At 36.8% G+C, this 24,921-nt stretch overlaps 1 long non-coding RNA gene across 1 annotated transcript; it reads left to right on the top strand.

Moving 5' to 3' along the window:
• Nucleotides 1-5,279: 5,279 nt before the first annotated feature.
• On the top strand, nucleotides 5,280-24,638 carry LOC150085707 (uncharacterized). Its single transcript, XR_016546935.1, has 2 exons — nucleotides 5,280-5,513; nucleotides 24,317-24,638. It is a non-coding gene; the product is annotated as an uncharacterized LOC150085707 (long non-coding RNA).
• Nucleotides 24,639-24,921: the final 283 nt, after the last annotated feature.

Below are 24,921 nucleotides of genomic sequence, written 5' to 3'. Positions count from 1 at the left end.
ACAACTATAAAATTTTGTAGACTTTATGCAGTTGATCTTCAGGTGGAAAGTTGTAGAACGTTGGAATAAGTTGCCTGCAAAGATGGCCTAGACGAAGAGTTTGGCAGAATAAGAAAGAATCGGATAGGCGTGGGAATGATATGCGACTTCATTTTTTCGCAAATGCAGAATAAGTTCGCCTCCTTACATTATAAGCCATTTTAATAGTAATATCACTGTTAATTAAAACCACAATCTCTCTGCTGAGAAATAAATAAACTAAATGAATTTTCTATTTATACTCCGGGTCAATGAAAATGAAGGCCGCCGTAGCGTAGTGGTCAGGCGTGCGGGTGCATAAGTACACGTGCCTTGAGTGACCGGGGTTCAAGCCAGTGACTGCCGAATACGGTGCTGTTTCTTGTAATCCGTCTATCTTGTGAACCCGGGCTCGAACAGCGGTCACTCAAAGCACGTGTACTTATGTACGTTAGAAAGACCACTCGGCTACGGCGGCCGTTATTTGGATAATAGAAGCTTCAGAGTTTTATTTCATTTGTATATGTTGATTTAATTCTGGATATTTTTAGTGATTTTAATTTAGCTTATTTTCTTATGTTAATTCGGCCAATTTGTTCATCTTTCTGCTAGACCCCTCTAGCTTGCACGCTGCACAGGGGGCGATTATAAATAGCAATCAATTGAATAAATAAACTTTAATTATGGGTGATTCTACTGGCGTTAGAGCACTATTTCAACATATTCGATTGAACAAGGTATAATAATTAATAATAAACTTTACATAATAATTAATATTATTTTAATGATAAATATTATTATTATAATAATTAATATATTATAATTATATATAATTTATTATAAAATGTTTATTAATTTTAATAATTCTAATGAAACCATCAATGTTATGGATAGATTTAAACTGAAATGAAACAGAGAGGTCATGTACATTTGAGTACACCTTTTCAGTTCGCTCGCTCTTCACAAAAAAATGTAGTTTGAAGATTGAAAAAAAAAACTGTACTTTAATAGTGTTATTTTTTTAAATAATATTCAAAATTAAGTGAAATAATAATTCTAAAAATTATTTACGTCTATTTTTACAGGTAGATTGGCGATTTCTTACCTAGGTCTAAGCCATTTTTAATTTGACTGAATTTGTTTTAGTACAAGTAAATTACACGAACAAATAATGAGATGATTCTCAACGAGTAAACCTTCACTCCTTTATTATCTGAAAAGTATGCAGAGATACAATAAGGGAGTTCATCTTATTTGAGTTAATAAGCGAATAATAGAGTAAATATGTCAATTTATTCACATTTCAATATTAACATATGTACTTTTACAGATAATGTATTGCAGGTGAAGCATTTTCTTTAAAAACAAAATGTACATACAGTATTTTACACCTGTAATCTTCTTTTTCATAGACGTCCTGACTGACAGTGTAACGTGTCACCAAATTAATTTGTATTGTTTCTGAGTGGTCAGCGCGGCCAGAGAGATAAATGAATGAGATGATCAACATAGCCTGTGGGATAATGAAGGAATATTTTAATTTTATCTTAATGCAGCACTCGCCTATTCCCCCATCAATATAGTATATGCTTTCCGATGTGCACTACTGATGTTACAACTGTAACATTACAGTACAGTTTCGTACACATCAAGTCGTGAATATTACTAATGCATTCACGCAACGATGTCCTGCCATTTTTCTTAGACTTTGTAACGTGGAGAGCGTCTACTCATCAGACAAAACACCTTTGTACTGCGACTGGTTATTTATGTTAAAGTATAATCAAATTGCCACATTTTATGAAGAACGTATTACTTTGCAAGCTAGGTTGAAGGCTTTCTGAGTCACCTGGCCTAAGTGTCCAGTAACACCTAAGCAAAACCTAAGAGCGGTAGGCCGCTTTTACTCTTCCTCAAACCTTACCTTTGGATTCTACGGTTATGCGATATGCGTCTGTTGGAGTCCGGAGTCCACGTCCTTTGTGAGTTAAGCTAACAGAAGGATTTGCAGTGTCGGCAATCCTTCCCCCTCTCTCAATTGACTCCCCTTCCAGTAATTTCGCCTTAGCTCCTCGTTGAAATCAAAGTCCGGTTGAAAAGGTTTGGAGTAATGGATATCTGACTGTTTGAATCATGCTCTAAATGTCATATGCTTTCTGCTGTACATATACCGTTTGTGACGTCAACGGTGGAGGTTTTAGCGATTGTTCGAGTGCAGTGACGCGCTCATCATGCATTATGCAGATGAAGAGTTAGTTACATTTGCCATAATACTGCCAATTATTTCCTTCAGCATGTTAAAATATAATATGAAAATTACCCAACTCATATATTTATTCATTTTAATTCGTTCCCATATTCATTAAGCATTAATTTGTATCTTTAGTGTCTAGAATGTTTAATTTTTGTTATTACCTTTATTCAGTAGTGGGCCGTCACAGTGAAATGACGCGAAATGTTAGCGCTTTCGATTTTATTGGATTTAGGTTGGAGCTTAGGTAAAGAGTTAAGTACCAACTTAATTTTCGTTTTCTGTTTAATTTTTAAGATATTGCAAATTTAATTTCTTGTCTTGTCTTAACAGGAGTTAGGCTTCAGGAAGCCTGTTCTTAGCTCTCCAGATGAAATAGTCTTTTCATTTTTATCTTGGTCATCGCGGTCTCTTTTTCCTATAGGTTTATAGCATGATGGTTTCAGGGAAGGAGGCAGAGGGTTGTGATAAATGGTTATTCCTCAGATTGGGTTAATGTAAGACATGGGGTTTCCCATGAATCATTATTGGGACCACTGTTGTTTTTGATTTTCTTAAATAACATCGATGAAGGGATAGAGGGCGTGATGGCTAAATTTGCAGATGATGGTAGAGTAGTTAATGATAAACGCCAAGCAGAGCTTCTTCAGAATAACCCAGATAGACTTCAGGGATTGTATGCTATGCTTTAATTCATCAAAATGCAAGGTTTTACATCAGGAGAACGGTAACCCTAAAATAACTTATACACCTGGTGGAGTTGAAATAAAGTCAGTAGTGGAAGAAAGGGACTTGGGAGTTACGATACGGTCAGACATCTTCGAGCTTCGTAGACAGGTTGCAAGGAAGGCCCATGTGTCCTATCCATGATTTATAGAACATTTGCTAGTAGAGATAAGGATGTCATATTAGGCCTTTATATAAGGCAATTGTTAGATAGCACTTGGAATATTGTGTTGAAATATGGAGATCCTACTTAAAAAAAGACATAAAGTTTCTTGAAAGGGTACATAGACGGATAACTCGCGTGGTGAGATCGGCAATAGGGCGTCCATATGAAGAAAGACTTCGAATATGTGGATTGCACAGCTTGGAAACTATAGCCATCTTAGAGAAGACTTGATTGAGGTATTTAAGGCTCTGAGAGGCAAAATTAAAATGAATGAGGACGAAATTTTTACGGTTATAAATGAATCTAGAACTAGGGCCATAAATTCAAGTGTCGGGAGAAGAAGTTTAAACTGGATTGGAGGAAATTTTATTTTAGCCAGCGAGTTATAAATTACTGGAATAAGTTACCTACATGGATAGTTGAGGCTGACAGTTTGGGGATTTTCCAAAGTCAGCTGGACAAAGTCACCTACGGGAGGAGGGAATGCATTGATTGTCCATTTCCTTTTATTCTATTATTTATTTTATTTTTATTATTATTTTACTTTTTTTTTTTACTGTAAGCCTTAGGCTAACTTGCACCATATGGCCATTAATAAAACTAATACTACTGCACCTGCGTCGAAAGTGAGGATTGGGCTCACGTTTTATATGACTGTATAATCTATGAAAACCAACGAAGACAGTTAATTACAGAAATTGTACCCCTTCCTAAGGGCAAAGAGCACCAATTCATCATGGAGGAGGCCTTTACCAAGTATGCTCAATTTTTTTTTTTTTTTTTTTTTAAATCCGCCGATACTGGCAGAGACAGGCTCTTAACAGGTCTCTGTACTAATATCTACATGACTGAACATACCTGAAATGACTTAGAACTTACCGGACTTGACTACCGAATTTTACACCCTACCCCTGGTCCCCCGATCTATGGTTCCTCGATCTTTTGTTATTTTCCTACCACAGAAGTAGAAAAATAACCAAAAGGTTACTGATGGGAATAAAAATAGGCTGGTACTGTCCCCTATCATAGCACATCTAACCAAAACAGACTGAATTCTATAATTTGACAACGCTCAAGACAAGGTCTTTAAAGAGACTGATATAGACATATAGCCAGCTGGAAAACACTAGTAAGCTGCAGGTTTCTGAAGTATACTGGTATGAATGAGGGTGAATGAATGAAAACTGGAATAAAAGGATGAGTGAATGTAAAGGTGTGAATATGAAAGGAAATACTAGGAAGGATGAGTGAATGTATGGGGATGAATGTTTGAGAAAGAGTGAGTGCTGAAAGGGTAAATATGGAAATTGAGTGAAATTAATAGTGTAAAAGTAAAGTATGAGTTGTTGTTGTGTGTGTGTGTTGCTGAGTGAATGACTATGGAATCTGTGGAATGAAGGGGTGAACGAGTGTCGCCTGGGTGAGTGAACGATTGCGAGAATTAGTGTGTTGAATATACTATATAAATGTTGAAGAGAGAATGTAAAAATATGATAGGAAGTTTGTTTATTTTTTTTATTATTATTATTATAGATATATAAATGTATGTGTGTTTTTGTTCATTGTTTAATTAGATATGTAAATGAATATAACTGTATCATACTTTGAGTTTTGAGTTGTATTTCCTTTTTATTCGTCCACATATGTATTTTCTTATGCTTAATTTATTAATGTTCTTTCGCTTACATATTGTGCTATTACTATTAACCCCTGACCTTGTGGCCGTGAAGGGCAATATTGCAATGAATCGATTATTATTATTATTATTATTATTGCAATAAAGATTTCTAAATATTCTCCCAAATACGATTATTTGCAGGTCATTTAAATCAGTGTGAGTTTACTTTAAATTATTTACTTGTTTAATTGCTTGATTATTGCTTTGGTTTAAATTGACTGCATCCCCTGGTGTGAATGTCAATGAGACTGGTGAATGAATGGAACAAAAAAAGCATAAAACATTTGTAAAATATAAAAAGTATAAAATATAAAATGTAAGAAAAAAGTATACAAATAAAATAAAAGAAAAAAAAAATACAAAACAAAAATGGTGTGTTTGTAAGTGCATGATGAGCCAATGATATTAATTGCATGTTTTATTCCAGCCTCTCCAACGGATAGGCCATGGGAAACTTACGAACCTCAAGGTCATCCATGCTGACACCACGCCGTTCGCTTTTCCTAGCCGTCATGGTGTGGGATGCTGACACTGGTCACTTGGGCTCGGCCTATGCTACAGTGGGACTACGGTGTCTGACGGGGACTGCATACCATAGGGATCCTTTTAGTAGGAAGTAATGACGCAGTTCTAAGGTGGAAGATGAAGAGAGAGAGAGGTCACAGTTGTTAAAGGTAAAGGTATCAGTTTTAATTTAAGAATAAATTAATAAATTTATTGGCTTCCAAACAGCGAAATACAAGCCAAGACAAGAGGCAATCAAATATAAAAACTGTGTACAAGGTTAATAATAATAATAATAATAGGTATTCAAGGAAAAAAAAATCCTGCAAGAGGTATTTGTTACAAGATATAAATATAAAGTAAACAGTAAATGATCATCAGTAAATAACAATTCGAAAAACCAAATAAGAATATCTATAAATGATAAAATTAGTTAGTTCATGTATTTAAGAATATTTTTCTAACCTGCTTTTTAAGAGCTTTAGTTGAGATAAATAAATCAATATCGTAGTCATTTATCTTAAAATTACGCATTACTCTGTTTGTGCAGAAAAATATCAATAGTTCGTCCTGCTTTTATCAGTTTTGAACAACTTCTGATGTCTTGAGGGTGAATAGGGACAGTTGATGACAGATAGAATGTTCGGGGCTAACGTTTCCATTATAATTTTGTTTAATAGACTTAGGTCCAAAAGCTGCCTTCTTTCCGAAAGGGTTAATACGTAGTTTAAAATGGTTATACTTAATTAATATATTTTTCGGGGTTAAACCTTTCCTCTAGCATAGATATTTAATGAAACTTTTGGACACTTTCTCTGCCTTTATTAAGCACTCTCCACGGGATGCCCAAACTTGAGAGGCATATTCTAAGATCGGGAAAACAACCATTTGATAAATCTTGATCATGCTGTTGTTGTTTCGAAGGTCCTTAATGATATATTAATTGAACATAAGACTCTGGAAGCCCTTTAAATGATTGCAACAATATGAGCGATAATTCACAAGATTTATCACTCAAGATTTTTTAACAGTCATACAAATGACTGTTAAAAATTATTACTAAATCTGTTGTTTGAAAAACTCTATTTATAGGTTGAGTATTTAGATAATATTGGCAAGTTAAATAAGTACTTGTATCCTTGAATGAAATTACCGAACATTTATCCAGACTTGAATTTAAACGGTTATTCTGAATCCAGTTCATTATTTAATTAGTGTCCTTTATTAGAGAAAAGGGATTATGACAGTTTTAAGGTGCTCCATGTTAAGGTGGAAGATGGCACAGAAATCCTACTTCCTCCGTTTCAGGTGGAGGGAATAGTGTTTTCCCCTTGAGATATTCCGGGTTTTTCAGCCGTTCAACGTGCAAACTGTCCCTTGAACTTATAGCGACATGATACTGTGCAACAGCGCAATATGGTCTCAGCTACTGATGCGCCTAAATACCTACAATAACAACAACTATGAATACATATGGAGCGTTAAAAAAATAATAAAAAAGCACGAGAAGGATGTCGAGATGGATGAATACGGAGTTTGCCATTTTAATAGAACTGAAAAGTTATATGTGCGAGTTACATGGCGATGGACAGTACTGAAGCCTATAATAGCCACAAGCTGATCTGTAAGAGTACTACAGAAAGGATTGTGTTAGCAAAGGCTAATTATGAGAAATCACTGGCTAAGAGAGCAGAGAACAAGGACGAGTTTTTATATATGTATGTAAATACAGATAAGAACAAAAAACGAATCAGATCGGTTCATTATGTAAGGAATACGGAAGGTTGCACATAATCCAGCTGATGTTGCCGATGAATTAAAGAATAAACTCGTCTGCCCGTGTACATTGTGTCCATAAATTGCGTGTATTCTTCGGTTGATTTGCCTGTTTTGCTGGACGAAAAACCTTGTTGTCCAAGCCTAAGCCCGACTAACTCAGCCACTCAGTGGAAAAAAAAAAAAAAAAAAGCCCATAAAAGATCCTCGCGTCTTTGACGGGATTTTCACTGTACTCCCCCCCATGCGGTAACCGGATGGGGCGGAGAGTACGATGACCACTGTGCTACACACGCAGACTGCAGGACTGGAGGCGGAGAGGGTCATTAATGGTCTCACTTCAAATTGGGGTAGTGTTAGAAATAAGGTACTTCAAGGATTGGTGCCGGAACCGCTGTTATTTCCGTTATTCTTAAATGACATTGATGATGGAATACAGGAGGCAATGTCAAAATTTTCAGATTCTATCAAGATCGGGAGAGTGGCCAGTGAACAGTGTCAAGGAGTACTCCTTCAGAACAATTTCGTTAGAACTCAGTGATGGTCAGAAACGCAGCAGCTGTGTTTTAATCCATTAAAATTCAAGGTTTACACTTGGAAAATGGCAGTCTCAAAATTAGGAGGATTTGAGTTAAAAACAGTAGCGGAAGAGAAACATTGAGGTATTGCTCGTGTTTATTTGTTACCCTAAGTGCTTTTTTGAACCTTAGATTAATTAGTTATGCTGTGCCTGATGTTGGATCGCTGTTCTTGATGCTTGACTGCTTCTTTATCATGCTCCTAAAGAAAGAAAGAAAAAAAAAAAAAAAAAAAAAAAATATATATATATGTATGCTGTACCCCCCTTTTTATTTTTATTTTTTAAGATTCCATTTCCAACTATATTTAAACGTTATTCAAATATATGTTTAATTATATCACATGATAGTATTGGGCGAATTGCTAACGCTGCGCCTGTGCTGCCATCCATAGTTCATTATTCGGCTATATAAAGTGGTTAATATTACTTTCGTCAGTAGTGTGGCTTTGCACTGGAGTGCTCGTATCTGTTCTATTTTTAATTTTCGCTGCATCAGGACCACCGCTGTTCAATTCCCCTGCATTGGCGGTTCGATCTGGAGATCAGGTGGCGCACTGATCTTTCGATCAATTCTCCTTTGCGGCGATTTGTCTAGCGTTCGAAATGCAGCGATTCCCTGACCATTATTGGCCTTGTAGTCCACTGTCGAGATGAGGCGTAATGGTCAGTCTATTTTTGGTTAATTTTTGTTGTCGTATTGTAGTGTTTTACATCTCTGTTGGTGATATTTCACATAATTTGGACCTGGTGGAGGCACCGTTAAATTTCTATTTAATTGGCTTCTAAGATCTCATTGAATTATTATTCGTACATTTAGATTTTCTAAATTATTTTAGAGAGTTTCTGCTGCAATTTTTTTTTTTTTTACTCTTGTTACCCCTCTTCCCTCCCCGCTTGGTTTGATTTAATTTTCGCTCTCGTCTTGCCATACTGCTGGCAATATTTTTTATTTTAATCCTTTTTCAAATTTACTTATGTTTATATATATATTTATTAGGGTCACCAGGAAAGTTATTTCATGTGTATTGTGTCTGCAAATTGCATGTATTCTCTTGTCGATTTGCCTGCTTTAGTGGACGAAAAACCCCTGGTTCCGGGAAAATAAACCTTGCTATCTACCCCTGAGACTGACTGACTCAGCCTCTCTCTCTTTCTTTTCATGGTTGACTCATCAATTTTTGGGTATTTTTTTAGATCCTAAGTTAAACTTTCAGAAACGTGTCTTGCAACTTCATGACATAATAGTCAAGTAAACTTCTATGTTTTTTGTTCGTCTGTCGCATCAATCTTCGGGTATTATCCAATATACTCTTTGTATTTTGTACAAATTGATGTTTGTACCGATTTGTACTTATGGAGCTTGCACTTGGTTTTGGTATACTAAGAAGGTTGCTCTTCAAGAGAAACTCCTCTGTCCAAAGACGTATGCTCTTAACGATGAATCGTTCCTGTCGCACTGTCTCGACAACTGCGCTACTGGTTTTAAATGGTTTTTGCTTCTTGACCTCCAAATCGCTTATCGAGATTTTTTTCTATTATCTTAGACTTCCCGTTGATTTTTTTTAGACATAACCCTTAATATCTGCGATCCTAAAACCGAAAAAACTCGTTGCTGGAACCACCTAGTCCAACTCCTGCAAGATCGGTGGTCTTCTTCGAAAGGTATGGTAACAAGAAAATTTATTCCATCTGTGTCTTTGCCTTTCAAAATTCTTTACTAAAGCGGTTCTGTCCAAGTCTCCATACTCTCTTTTTTCTGATTGACCATGGTTCCCTTCGCGCCAAACTTGCTAGTTTTAATCTGTCTGATTCTTTCCTCCGTAACAGTGGCAGCCCAGAAGACTGACAAAATGTTCTTTTCACCTGTTACTTGGATCTTCGTCAGCCACTGTCTGCTGTGTGTCAACCATTTTCTCCAGGTAATGAGTCATCTCTCTTGGTCTCCAAAGAAAAATTCAATTTTCCGAAACATTTTGCACATAACGCCTCCACCACACGTGGAAAACTCACTACTAGTCTTCAATTCTGGGAACTACTCCTATTCCAGCTCCACCTTCAATTCAGGCCATCACCTCCATCGTCTCCATTTCGTGATACTATATTCACCATCATCACTACCGGCGATTTTAGCTCAAGTACCACCTTCACCACCTTCAACAGCTCCTAATCTTACTTTTACAATACTGAACGATTGCTGGTTTCCTCTCTTCTATCTCCTGCTGGTTCTGAGGCAGGATCATCTGCTGACACAGGATATCCTGTATGGAATCTTTATCTCTTCCCTCTATCCCCTTTTAATTCATGTCTTTTCCTTTTGTCTGTCTGGCAAGTCTGCGCGCACAGTGGTATAATCACCGTCCTCCTCACATCGGGTGGAAAAGGCCCTGGTTCGAATCCCGTCGATGACGCGAGGGACTTCGGTGGGCTTTTTTTCACTCCGTGGCTGAGTTAGTCGGTCTCAGGCGTAGATAGGAAGTTTTTTACCCTCAGAAACTGGGGATTTTTGTTCAACGAAACGGGCAAATCGACCAGAGAACACACACAATTTACAGTCATTTACATATATGGGTATATGTAAGAGATTACGAGTGGACCTAATATAATAATTTGAATTTTTTTTTTGTCCGTCTGTCAAGTGTTTACTTTTTATTCTTCCTCCTTCTTTTTATACTATTCTTTCGTCTATTGTGTTTGTCCTTGCTGGCATCAGCCGTGCACTGGTGCGGGATTATTTTATTTATTTATCATTTTATTTTCTTAGATTTAAATTTTATTTTATTTATTTTAAATTCCTTTTATTTGATCATGTTTTGAATGGTTTGGACATTCAGTACGTGACACTCGGGGTGTGCTGCGGTTCGCGCTCAGTTGTGGCCTTCCCCCTCGTGGCGTAGACGGGTATCAGTACTTACCTTCCTGGTGCTTGTTGCTTCGTGGTAGTAAAGTGGCCGAAAACAATTAAAGAACATAACAAACGCATATACGGCACAAACATAGCACTACATACACTTCTGGCCTTTCTGCAGAGTTTCTGTATCATCACAGTGAACCGCGGCGGAGTTGAACTAGCGTTTGGGAGCCACCCTACATAAGATACTATGCATTTTTACACGTTTACATGACAACATGCTTGGTGAAATTCACAAAAGGGCCCACATTAGGGAAGACTTCGAATATGCGGGCTACAGAACTTGGTAACATCAGAGGGGATCTCACTGAAGTCTGAAAGTGAAAATAAAATGAATGCAGGTGAAATTTCCCCGGTTATAAACGATTCTATAACTAGGAGGTATAAATTCAAATTACTAGGGAGTAGCGGTATACACTGTATTGTAGGACGTTTACTTTTACACTACGAGTTGTAAATCGTTGTAATAGTTGAGGCAACTATTATAACTGTTAACATGATAACTGTTACAAATTAATAATGGTAATTATTACAAAATAATACTTTAATTTTTTAAAAAAATAATAAAATATATATATAAATTATTTTATGTTTTTTTTTTTTTTTTTAAGTTTGTTTTGCTGGTGAGGCAAAGGTAACTTGCTAAACTAATTAAAATAAACTGTATTGCTCGTGTACTACTATACATATAGCAATTTAACCCTCACTTTAAGGACAGCGGTCTTACAGAGAGGTTTCGAGATTGCCTAAGATGATATTCATTGAAAAGAAAGTAATAAGTAAATAATAATAATAAGTAAGCAATAAATAATGATCAGTAAGTTGCAATAAATACATCTAGATATATCTACAAAATGAGGTATGTTCGGTATAGAAAATACTGATAAAAACAAGTAATTGTTAAAACTGGAGATCAGCTAATGTTGATTTTTCCAGTCTCATCATTTCAGGCAGAGGTTTAACTAATCATTCTTCACTACTCAATGCGGCATGTGCTAGTTGGAGAGATAAGTTCCATGGATATTTTCTGTGGAGTTCAGTGAAAAAAATACTTGGCAAGCTCAGTCCAGTTATTGATACCGATGGAGCAGAGTGGACTGTAAGCAAATGAAAGTCAGCATGAAGAGAAAGTTGAGGTCGGGAAGAGTGAGAGTAAGATGCTACTTTCTGGATCAACCGTTTGATCTCATTTTCAGGCCAAGAATAGGGTTTAATACAAATATAGCTAAGCATGTCTTCATATCCTCAAGACAGAATAATGATCGGCGATCATCATCCTATCGTTCATCATTCTGTTATCAGAATGAATAAGCATAAGCGAATATCATAAGTATGGCAAAATGTTAGCAAATAGACAGCACATCCATTTCGATTCTCATTTTACATAATCTTATTCAGTGTGACAAAAAAGTAAAGCTAGAACTTTCAGTCCCAGTAGCTTCAAAAAACGCGGTATTATTTTATCATATTTCTATTATTTCTCATTCGCTGTAAGATTAATAGCACTTCTAATCCTTTTAATTTAAAATTTAAAACTTCTAATTACATGAAGTTCAAATATCATTTTTTTGCTATGGTAATTAATCAAAAAGAAGAATTTTGCTAATATCTCAACGAATTAACGAAGTGCATTTATTTTATTAAATCTGTAGAAGTTCATTCATAATTGTTTCTTGAGATGTTATGGCTCTCTGTTCTTCACATGCATTATGATCAATTTCTAAATTCTTCTGGAGAACGTAAGAAACGTTCAAAAGAGATTCATTTAAAAAAAAAAAAAAAACTTAAAATTTGATTAGAATTATTTGTTAGCTCTTAATGCCACTTCTTAATAAATACTTTAAAACTTATAAATATTAATTTTGACATTTCTCTTGATATTGAACTCATATTTGTGTGATATAAAACTACATGTATGTTAGAGATCAGCAGTTTCTTTGTCTGTGGTAGCATATTTTTTTTTTGAGTATTCGCATTGCTCTTCCACCAAGAATGCTGTAAACGTAAAAGTAGGTCTGTTACCTCTTCTGAATTCTCTTATCTTTCTTTCTGTCCAGAGCTATCTAAGAAAAATTCAGTTGTCATAGTAATGCGTTGACGTAAAACTTCTACAGATAACAAATTGTGTACGTATGCATGCTCGAACACACACATCATAGACACCAGACAGACTACGGATAAAAAAAATTAAAAAGAGAAAAATAAAACAGCACAACACAAATCCTTCTTTTAGACTGAGGATTTAGAAGCGGCTGTCTCGCTATTGGTCACTGACCTCGCATTATCATCTCAACCCTTTACTTGTTTGCAAGACGATTTCCCATATAGGTCTAACAGTGAGTTAGCTGCTTGTCTGGTTTCACTTCTCCCCGTTTATCAAGTTTTTAACTCTGATGGAGATGAACAGGGTGAAAAAGAAAAGGAAATTAGTGAGAAATAAAGGTAAATAAACAGAATATAGCTACTAGAGTTTGACGTTAACAGATGACATCTATCTGTTTATATCTAGCTAATTCTTTTCATTCCCTATCTCTCTCTCATATATATATATTTGTAAACTACCATATATAAAGTAAGAATATGCCAATCGTAGGGCAAACCAAAGTACAAGAAAAACGTAATCCAGTACAAAAAAAAAACTATAGCAACAAAAGAAGGGGTGAGGGAAGAAATATATATAAAGAAAAAGATTGTTGCGGAAGGAAGGCGTGCAAAAGTAAGGTATAACAAATGCCAATTAATATAAATTTACCGACAATCCCTTAATTTCACCAGGTCCAAATTGCGTGAAATATTACTTTGAACGAAGACGAAAACAACGTGACAATGCACGCCACGGTACACTAGAATAATTGTAGTTTTGTCTGTGTAATAATTGCATTTTTTAAAGGACGATATAGTCATACATGTGAAGAATTATCAAACTTCATTTTCAGTAGTTTTTTTTTTTTAATTTATTTTATTACTGGAGCCCGTTCCACTGATACCTTAGCTAGCAGCGAAGAGAACCGAGGAAGGGGATTTTGTAATTACTTCGATATTAATCTATACTTTTTCTCTGAAACAGTTTTGGTGAAATATTCTGCGGGTACAAAAGTATAACCATAAATTTCACGTAATATGCAATGAATTCATTTTTTTTATTATATATGTGCGCCTCACAGAATGTTTCAATAATCGACGTCTGGTTTTTGCGGATGTAATCTGTATGATAAACAGGCATAAGTAGCGACAGTTTTTTGATTAGAACATTTCCTATCGAGATAAACTTTCCCCAACTTTTATTGCGTCATTTCCGGTTTAGAAGAAAAAAAATTAAAAAAGAGGATGGTAAGACTGATTGGGATCACTTATTTCTGTTATAATCACAATAGCGATTTAATATGGTGTTTGAATTTCATAATTTAATTTATTTCTGTTATAATCACAATAGCGATTTAATATGGTGTTTGAATTTCATAATTTAATTTATTTCTGTTATAATCACAATAGCGATTTAATATGGTGTTTGAATTTCATAATTTAATTTATTTCCGTTATAATCACAATATCGATTTATTATGGTGTTAGAATTTCATAATTTATTATTTGTGTTTGATATGTAACATAACCTAAGATTTAGTTTTCAACAGAATCGCACTAATACAAAGTGAATTTTAGATTGAATTAACCAGAATGGAATAATACTGGTAGGTCAACTAAAGTACGTGCGCCCCCTTTATCTTGGATACATAAACTGCAAGACACAAAATGGATGTATGAACACTCTTTAGTTGTTCGTGAGTTCGACAGACTGCATTGCTATTCAAAGAACACATGGATGTAAAACCACATTTCGGATACGTTCTTTCGGACTTCCATTATGCACTCCCGTCGACAAAAGTCAAACGTGTTGAAATCGTAGAGCCGTGCCACAGGACCTCCATCTTTATGATAAAACAAGCCATAACGATGGTTTGTTTTGTTAAATATAGTATATCGACAGAATTATGTTGATTTTTGCGTTGCTTTCAGAGGTTCTTCAAACAGTGGCGGAAACACGGCAAGCACTTACTCTTCCTTCATCACGTGGAACAAATTAAAGTCAAGCACTCATGCACAGAAAATACGGGGGGCTATTACGGGATTGACCATTGCTAACGTTGCAGTAATGCCTTTACACCACCAGCCATAAGACTATTTATTTTTTCATGAAACCCCCAAACACGAAAGGTTTGGGGGTTTCATGAAAAAAGTACCGAGGGCGCATTATAGCCTTAGTTGCTAATCCGCCAATAAAACCCAACAACCAACCAACCAACTTTAGTACCGAGATTCGGTTGAAGGTTAAAAGGATGAAAGAAGATACTTACTGACATTAGATTTGAATTTCTGTAGATTGTAATTTTCAGGAAATACACGTGAACAGAGTTCGTTCCAGAAAGCAGAAGTTGAAGGGATAAATGAGGAAGAAGAAAAGTTAGTTCTGTGAGTTTGAAGTTGGAGAGTTGAAAGGATGTTGACTGGTTGCGGCATGCATTCCGAATGTAGGGGATAATGCAGCTAATTCAAAAGGACACTGCCAATGGAAGTATCTATAGAAAAGACATGTAGCAGAAACAGAACGTGTATTAGACAGAGAGTGGAGGGACTTTGTAAGAGAAAGATCATTAATTAACCTAATTGTCCTCTTTTGAGTGGAATGATTTTGAATGGAGTCTAGAAGCCTGTTATGCAGGCACCGCCCCATATGTGGGAAGAATATTCGATAGTAGGGCGGTTTGAGATTTGTATAGAGTGAGTAGCTGTTTAGAATAAAAATAACGCCGAGAGCCAAAGGAAAAACCGAATTTTAGATGCACAGGAAGCAATGTTTGTGATATGCTTAAGCCAAGAGAAATTAGATTTTTATTTTTGCTGATCTTGATTGTTACTGATCAAAAGATCTTGATTATTACTGATCAAGAGAGCTTGATTATTACTGATGATTAGAACAGCGTCATTCTGCATCATGCTGTTCCAGAAGCCAACACTGTAAATGCCGGATACTATTACTCCTCTTTGGAGAACCATTTGAATAGAGCAGTTCAATAAAAGCTCAACCATTTCCTGGGTACAAACAGCGTCAATCATCTTGCACAATGATTCAACGTGTCATAAGCAGGACGAAATGGGAAATCGTTGAGCAACCTCCCTATTCTCTCCACACGAGTTCTTGTCACTTTGATACGTTGCACAAACTGAAGGCATTATTATTAAAAAAAACTTTTTCTACGTTTATGTGATTTTTTCCAACCCCTGACGGGTGTACTACGTGCATTGGGTGGTTGATTGGTGTTTGGTATACAACAATAGTAATAGTAACCTATTACTATTGTTATTATTACTGTTAGTCGAGAAACTCTTACAATCCTGCAGGTGTTCCAGATCACGACTTTCTGTAGTTCCATATAAGTATTCTCTGAGCTATTGGTGCCAGATTCTCATGGAGGTTCTTTGGCACTATGCTCATAGTTGAAACGATACGGTGATCGGTGTGGTCATTACTTGTTCGATATGCCACATTTCTTTAACTTTCTGTTTTAGGTCTGAGTACTTCTTGATCAGACTGTTAGATAAGAAGAGAAATACGTGGATTAGGTAGCAAACACAAGTAAAGGACATTCTTATCAAAACTAAAGCACTGAAATGGACTTGGGAAGGACACATAGCTCGAAGATATGATGGCAGATGGACTAAGAAAATAACAGAATGGTACCAAGAGGAGCTAAAAGAAAACCTGGAATACACAACAGAGATGGACAGATGAAATTCACGAGCTCGTGGGTAGTAAATGGATGAACATTGCACAAAATAGAAGTAACTGGAAAGTTGCAGGAGAGACCTACATCCTGCGGTGGATTGAAAATAGCTTGATGATGATGATGACTTCCTGATCTTATCCTCGTATGTTTTCTGGAAATTTCTGGTGTGTCGATCAGGTAGATAGCCCTTTCCTTCTTGTCAGTGAGGGTTATGTCTGGACTGTTGTGCGGGATCGTCTTGTCCGTTATTATGGCACGTTCCCAGTATAGGCTGTGAGTAGGCGTCTCTGGTACGGCACGAGGCTCGTACTTTTAATGCGATAAACTTTCTTTGATCAGCTGATATTTTTGCGCTATCTTCTGTTGTATTATCCTGGCCACCTGATCATGTCTCTGAGTGCACTTCGTCCGGGTGATCGCCCTGAATCCTGCGATGATGTGCTGGATTGTTTGTGGGACCAATTGGCACCGTCGACATGTGTCATCTGTTCATTTATTAATTTAGCTGCCTTTTTAAATATGTTGCCATGGGCTTAGATGAGCATGAATGTTGACGCCCATTTGTGGCGAACGTCAACTCAAGACACTGTTTTATTGTGGTAATGGGTTAAATATAAGCATTTTGCTGGGGATGTGCAAATTGCTGCGGAGTTGTCCGTTAGTTGATCTCTTTTTAGGATTTTAGCCATTTTTTCTGATGTCGTCCTGATCTCTTAGTGGACGAACGATGTCCGCTATCAGCTTCAATGGATTTTCATTCCAACTGAATGAAATCATTCCATTTGAATGAAATTTCGTCAGAACTTTTCGGGGATATTTATTTGTGCCATATGTCGTGGTATGCATGTGATGATAATACCAGAGACTCTCGTAATCTTGGTTGTGTCACCGGAATGCTCTCACAGATAGCATTTTTTTCATGAATTAGTTTTAATTCTACAAACTTATTAGGTGCTAGCCTCAGTTTCTCAGAACTGCATACTGGAAGTTTTTAATAAATTAAATTTCCAAGTGACCCTAATAAAATAGTTTAAGTTTTTTTTTTTTTTTGTAGTTTCTGGTGTTGTTTCCTGGTCTAGGATTATACGAGCATGAATATTCTCGAGGAAGAGACTTCCGTGCGTGAGCCAAGCGTTGGAAGCCATCTTATCCATGTAGTTTTGAAGGAGATCATTGCATTGTCTGCCATGGAGTGTCTTCTTCGACCATCTTTCAGTCTTTGTTTCTTCTGTCTGTGTGAGTTGTTTCCTTATTGAGGTTGAGCGTTGGGTGCCGTTTGTCTATCGTTTTTATGGCTTGGTAGCTTGGCGTTGTGTTTTCCTGGAAGCAATCTCGCAGGTTCTTACTCTCCTTCTTCTCTTGTTCAATGAGGTCAGTCAATCCTTTTCCTCCTTCTTTACGGGCTATGGTCAGTCTCTATGGCCGACTTCGGGTGGTGTTGGCGGCTCTTCGTCATGGTTATTCTGATCGATATCTTATTATTTTATAGCAGCCGTATTGCTATTACTTTTTGAATGGCTGTTATATTTGATTTGATTTTTTGTGGCGCAAAAACAATGGCTGTTATAGGATAGGCCCTATGTGCAAGATGTTTCGTAATTGTGTGTTGTAATTTAGAAGGCATCTGTCAAATATATATTTAAAAAGTTCACATGAACATGGTTTTTGCACTTAGGTTACTGAAACAGAGTCTCTCGGTTTTGTTGTTAGTGATAAGCAAAATCAGAAAATTGAGTGTTTAAGGATAACAAAATTCATAATTACGAAAATGTTAGTTATAGTTTCTATAAATTCACCTTTCAAAATAAGGGAAAATGCCTCGTCCCGTAATGAATTTTACAGAATTTACTTGATGATTTAAATAGTAAAAGCTGATGTACCTCGAGAGTCACCTACAATCTGTATGGCTCGCTGTGTTTGAAGGATTAAAATAAGAAAAAATATTAAACACGATAAATTAAAATAATGGTATCGTCATTGAAAAAAGTGCGTATTTTTATCAAAGGCGACGCATTTAAGTATGTACACACATTTACTATGTTTCACAGTAAATAAGAGAAGTTTCAGCTTTATAATTTTTTTCTCTAGTTAAATAAAAAAAATACTACAGTGATAAAAACAAGCAAATAAGCAATCTTTAATCCGCTCTGGACAAGAAGGGAACTGCTAATATTTCATTATCTCATTCTTTCCATTAAATGCATGTCGAGTTCTTGTAGCAAACATCACGTTTGGCTTAAAATTCCAGTGAAACAAAATGAAAAATTCCAATTCCAGACACTGTGATAAGTAACAATAAATAATAACTTTCACTGCTTTGAACACGGAATGTAAGGATTTATGAACAAATAAAAGTTCCTACCCTACTTAAGGAGCACCACACGCCACTGCGTAGATAAATTATTCATTATATAAATTCAAAGGTGATATTGTTACATCCTGGGTAAGGAACCTATACATCAACGTCTACTTAGGAACATACGGCACTTGTTTGGTAACCAAACAATCTATAAATTATCCCCACAAGTTCTTGAGTAGCCAGGAAGAACGGTGGCTTGACAATAAGTGATTTTACAGCATTTAACGTTAGAAGGGCATCACTCTTTATCTCGTCAATCAGTTATTGATGTTTGTGTACTCAGAAGAGCAAAGCAACATAACTGTGGCGCAGAGGCGAACCTACCATACCGCCAGATCCACTACTGTCAGGTAGGGGAGCGTCTGGGAGCCCCCGACGCCTGTTTTCCTACAGTTGCTAAAGTTCACGTGGGGCCTTTCGGAAGTCTGACTGCGGGACTCAGAATTTATAGTTTCACCTCTGCTCTGATGTCATTAACATAACAAATTTTGCACTTTTATTTAAGTGTTTACATAACGCGCACTAATGTGATATATAACGTATTACGCGCTTAATGTATAATATATTATTCAGCCGTAGTATACAATTAAACTATATGAGCGCGTTAGATGACTCACATAGAAACCTTAGTCTTCATTCCAACTTTAGTTGACATGGCCAGAACTATTTTTCCGAGGCGTTGAGAATAAATGAGTAGCAAAGTCATAACTGCAGGCGGAATGTATAATAAAACCATATTTTGTCTAAAATCTTCCGTGAATTCATCGAGGAAATTCTGTAAGTCTTAATAACCATGGTACTTCATCTCGAATACAGTAGCCCTGACGACTATCATACTGATAACGATCATTGTTATCCGACAACTTAGAAAAGTCACCGTCAGCTCAAATCTCATAGAGATGGAAAGAATTCTTATGAGCTTTTTTCGCATCGTTGCCATCTTAGTCAACCTCAGCCTGAGAACTGCATAGATTTTCTCTATGGACCAATTGGTTTTTCTTCCTTCAAAATCGCTACAGCATACACGCAATTTATAGACACGATGCTTCATAGCCTTAGTTGCTTCTGTGTAAATATTAAAACAACTCAACAAAGGCAATACCAAACATTCAATAAGAATAAATCGGTCAACTACTGAGTGCCGGGCACTCAGGATGGTCGTTAGTGTAGTATCTCAAATAGAAAGCTTTATGGTAACTGAAAAACGTTTCTAGTACCCCGGCTTGGGCTAAAACTGAGGAACTAACAAAAGCGTTGTCTATTTGAGTCTTTCCAGTTGTTGTGGATGACAAGGGTGGGAGAACTGACTCCGACTTCTTCCTGGAGAAGCGATTGGCAGATGAGGGCCGTGCAAGACTTCATACAGTCGCCTCAACACTGGCTCTCTGAGTACCTCCTTGCCGGGACAACTCCAGCTTTGAAAATCGTTAAAAAATACTTTTGGTCGCAAAATTTATAAATGACCTTTATAGAATTATTAACTGACTATTTAGCAACCTTTTTGTTACCAGAAGGAGAGTTTAGTACAAAGAAACGCGCTATCGAAGTGCAATAAAAAATTGTTTTGTTTTTTTTTTAACACAAAAAGTAAACGATAGATTTCAATGGGAATAGTTTTCCCTTGATAAGCATCGAAAAACTCATAGCTAGTGTGTTCGTGTTTAACGGCACCAGGGGTTTCCCCCATCTCCTCATAACGCATAAAGTGTAAAGTGTAAAGTGTGTTTAGGGTCAAGCGGCACCAGGGGTTTCCCCCATCTCCGCGTAGGTTACATTGTATGTGAACCAGTTTACTGGAAAAGCCAGAGATTTAAAAGTGTATGGACTTTGTATATGTGTGATGCCTTGTACCGTTGTTCATCTGGTCATTTAGCCGCCAGACCTCTACTGAGGCCCGACGTTGCCCCACTTTCGCCCCGTGGAGGCAGACCAGGTATCCACTTGAATATAGTTCACTCTGGCAGGTCCTGCCACCTAATTTCCTGAGATTTCAGTGGCTAGGACCTAAAAAAAAAATAAAAATAAAATAAATAAAATAAAAAATAAAAATAAAATAAATAAAATAAAAATAAAATAAAAAAAAAAAAAATAAAATAAATAAATAAAATAAAATAAAAATAAATAAATAAAAATGTGATCACGTTGAGGAGGAAGTGCTAGGAGGTCAAAAGAAATGGTGGGCGAAATTGATTTTCACTTGTGGAATTTAGGTTGTGTGGGGCGTTCACTAGCGTGCAGGTAGAGTGGGGAGGGAGACTGAAGACTGGGGGGGAGATAGATAGAAGTATGGAGCCGATAGGGAAGACAACTCCAGTTTACAGTGGGGCATGCCCATGCCCCACCAGAAGGAAAAGAAGGGGTGGCGAGAAGGGGAGGTGACAGCAGGGCTGTCCCCTCATCCCCCACCAGGGACGGGTAGAAAGTAGGCCAGGCAAGGGAGCTGGCCTATTTGCCCACAGGGCATACATGTGGGGTGGCTTCAGTCGGGCGCCAAGGCGTCAGGGCTGCCCCATTTGGTATTCCCAGGAGTGGAGTGAAGATATCTCTGTCCAGGTTTTCAGTCCAGGTCTGTATGACATTTGTGCAGATCATGCTTCGTCTTTTATTAAGTAGTTACTCGTGGGATCCAGGTCCATCCACTAGTGGATATTCAGTAGGATAGGCTTCAGTCACAGTCAGGGAGGACTCCCGAAGGTCCGATTGTAGTCAATGCATTTGGTTAACAGTTCTCAAATGGAATCGGTGTCCTCCATCGGTCAGTATTTGGGAGAGTGCAGTTCAGGCACAGTCCAGTTTTATCTTGGTTCATCATTTGTTGTGATTGTTGTTGTATTTATCCTAGTTGTCCTAGATTTTCCGGCAAAGGAAGAGTCTGGCGTCTTACAAAGAGGCACTGAGCAAAGTTGGTTAGGGCATTGTAGGTTCCCTCGTCCTCCAGTAGGTAGTGCTCCTGATTTTTGGGGTTGAACTGGACTCGTGTGATGAGGTGTCCACGCAGATCTTCGTACAGTTCACACTCGTGTAGCAGGTGGTCCCAGGTCTCGAGGGAACCACATGCGCAGGCTGGGTAGCTAATGTGATTTTTAAATTTTTAGCTCCATTAGCAACGGAAATAGGGGGCCACGAAAATTACTCACATTTTCCTGTCTGGCGCCGCCATTTTTAATTTTAAAAATATTTTAAACCTACTCGTTGAGCTCTTTCCAACGGTGTATAAATAGCTATAGGTTGTCGAAAACATTTTTGTCCTCCCACATTTTACCCCCCATTTCTCAGACAAATTTTTGTCAACAATGATCATTGTGGCGTTTTGTTGGCCCACATGATGTACAAATCCATGCAAAATTTCAAGTCAATAGGTTGAATGATTCCAGAGACACTCAACAAGTCCGTTCGTCTTTTGTGACAGACGGACGGACGGACAGACAGACAACCGAGTGACATTATCAGGGTCCTTCGTTAGACTACGGACCCTAAAAATTGAACTGACTGCGAAGTTACTTGTAGTAGTAGAACTGTAGTCCGCGGAGAAGACAAATGAAAATTGGATCTCGTGCCTACAATACCCTATTAACACCAGTACTTTAGGTGCTGATTCTTGATTTGACTGTTAATACACGAAGAGAATGAAAGAACTTTTGCTTTTTCAACTCCAAAACAAGAAATATCGGAAGTGGTAAAAATATTTACGCACTATGACCATCCTGAATATAAAATAAAAAGAGCTGCTTCCCCCCATATTAAACAAGGTGACACCGCATAATTTTCTGATATCAAGAAAATGGCACTTGAACTGACATCTCCAGAGGGATATGAATGAGAAGACTTTTAAGACTAGAGGGAGCCCTCCTTTAGCCAACAAGACGGACATCTAAATTACTTTATCCTCCCAAATAGAGCAGATGGCCAAATAGAACAAAAGTATGAGGAGAGTATCATAACGAAATAGCAGATAATCACAATAATACATACCTTACCTAACAAAGCAACTGGGGGACCTGATAGCTTCCAATGTTTGTTCTTCAATTTTGCTGCACGTACATTGCAAGCGTTCTACTGCACATTTTCTGGCAGATCTTGAAAAGAGTCACCACCCCGTTCACTGGAAGAACGCAGAGGATACCAAATTTGGCGAAATTTTTGACAACAGGGTGGTATCTGATCGATACCCTGAGATGTATGGAAAATAACTGGGTGGCCTTCGATGTCATCCTATTTAAACCGATGTGATTTTTATCTCGGGGGTTATCTCAAAACGAATACATTTTAGAAGACTCCACTGAAGAAAGTGACAGAAGATAAATTTTCTGTCTGTCGAAGGAACCGTTGAAACATGTTCTTTGCAACTTCATATTCCGACTGCGAATACGTTATTGATAAACGCGAAAGATACATCTAACATGTTGTAGCATGAATTTCCCAACATTGCTAAATGGTGTCCACAGACCTCCTTTACAAAACTAGAACGTTATTGGGTGAATAGGGTATATGATAAAGGATATTTTAAAATTTTAATCACAGATGTTCGATGTGATTATTTTTAGTTACTCTGCAGATATCCCATCTATAATCGAATTCCTCCCATATTCGGCACGACATATTCGTGTCAACGCGGCCGATTGCTTCACAAATGCTTTGTTTAATTTCCATAATGGTTGCTAGTATACGTGGAACATACACCTGGTCTTAACCGAATCCCCAGAGAGTAAAATCTAAAGCAATCAGATCAGAGGATCGTTGAGGCCCACAAAATCGGTCCTTTCTTAGAATCACTTCTCAGGAAATGCGGTGTTCACGTATGCACGAACTTCTTTTGTGATAATGTGGCTGAGCTTGGTGTTGTTGGAAAATCAGGTTGTCATTATTGTCATCCTGCAGTTGGGGCTTAAGGGAATTTTGTAATAACATGTCCAGACAGTCAATGCCTTAGACGGTCGCTTTTCCGAAGAAGAAAAGTTCACACACTTTGAGATAACTCATTGCGCAATAAACTTGAACATATCGTTATCTGGAAGAGGTATCAGGTTTGTATCGTGTAACCTATTCACACAATAATGCTTTAGTTCTGTAAAGGAGGGTTGTGAGCACTCCGTATAGTTCGTGTTAAGTTTCGTTTCCGACTATATTTTATGTTCTTTAAATGAATAAAAATGGTATAAATGAATAAATTGCCTTGTAGTTTTAACACACTACATTCAAAAGATTACTTTAATTAAAGTATGTGTTTAGAATGCTAACTCGTCACTTTAATGTTCATTGGTCAGATGGACGAAACCATTTCGATGTAAAAACCGTTAATGCCATTTTATGTTGTGTAAATTTAATATAAATTTAGCAAAGATATTTGTAAAGATTTTTATGATCAAAATATGATTTAAGTACAAAGAAGGTGAATAAAATATAATTAAGTCAGAAAAAAGTTCATTAAAACATTAAGTAAAGGCTGCGGCTCTTGATTTAGTTCATTACAATGTTGTTAATTATTCAACAAACATTAATGTAATTACTTTACGATATATATTAAACCATATTTTCTCTTTTATAAATATATTTTTTTCATTTTTCAGAGCATATATTACCCAACTGCATGATCAACACGTTCAAACTGAACTGCTGCTACACTAGAAGAAAATATATGGACTTGTATTTTCTTGTCCAGGCACTTCTTGAAGCTGTCAATTTTAAAGCCTCTCACTCTGGTGCTAGGGATTCTTCGAAGTTTCGTCCAAGTATACAGCAAACCAATTATGGATTGTACAGTCCCTTAGCTCGCATAACGTGGAAAGCGAACTCCATGCAGCTTGACTTCTACGAAGATGAATCCTTCTTCAAAAGAACTCCTAAATATATTACAATTGGAATAAATGCCAAAATGTTTTAGATTGTTAATATTTTTATTATTGTTGTATGAAAACTAATCTTGCTCTAAATTCCATATTTTTAATTCTTTATTATTTCTCTTATATGCTAATATTTAAAAGCTCTTCGGTATAAAACGAGTATCATTTACATGTATTATATTGTTACAAACACCTTACATTTTTTATCAATATAATATATTTGGTCAATTTCCCGATTTCTATGTTTCAGACTGGAAATACTTCTGTATATATGGCTGTATATTTTAGTTCTGGTGTTAATAGAACTTCTATTGCCCCGCTTTACTATTGCA

This window comes from Mastigoproctus giganteus, chromosome 5, assembly GCF_048544385.1.
Source record: "Mastigoproctus giganteus isolate SK-2022 chromosome 5, ASM4854438v1, whole genome shotgun sequence".
NCBI lineage: Eukaryota > Metazoa > Arthropoda > Arachnida > Uropygi > Thelyphonidae > Mastigoproctus > Mastigoproctus giganteus.
This window is presented reverse-complemented; position numbering and strand designations above follow the sequence as displayed.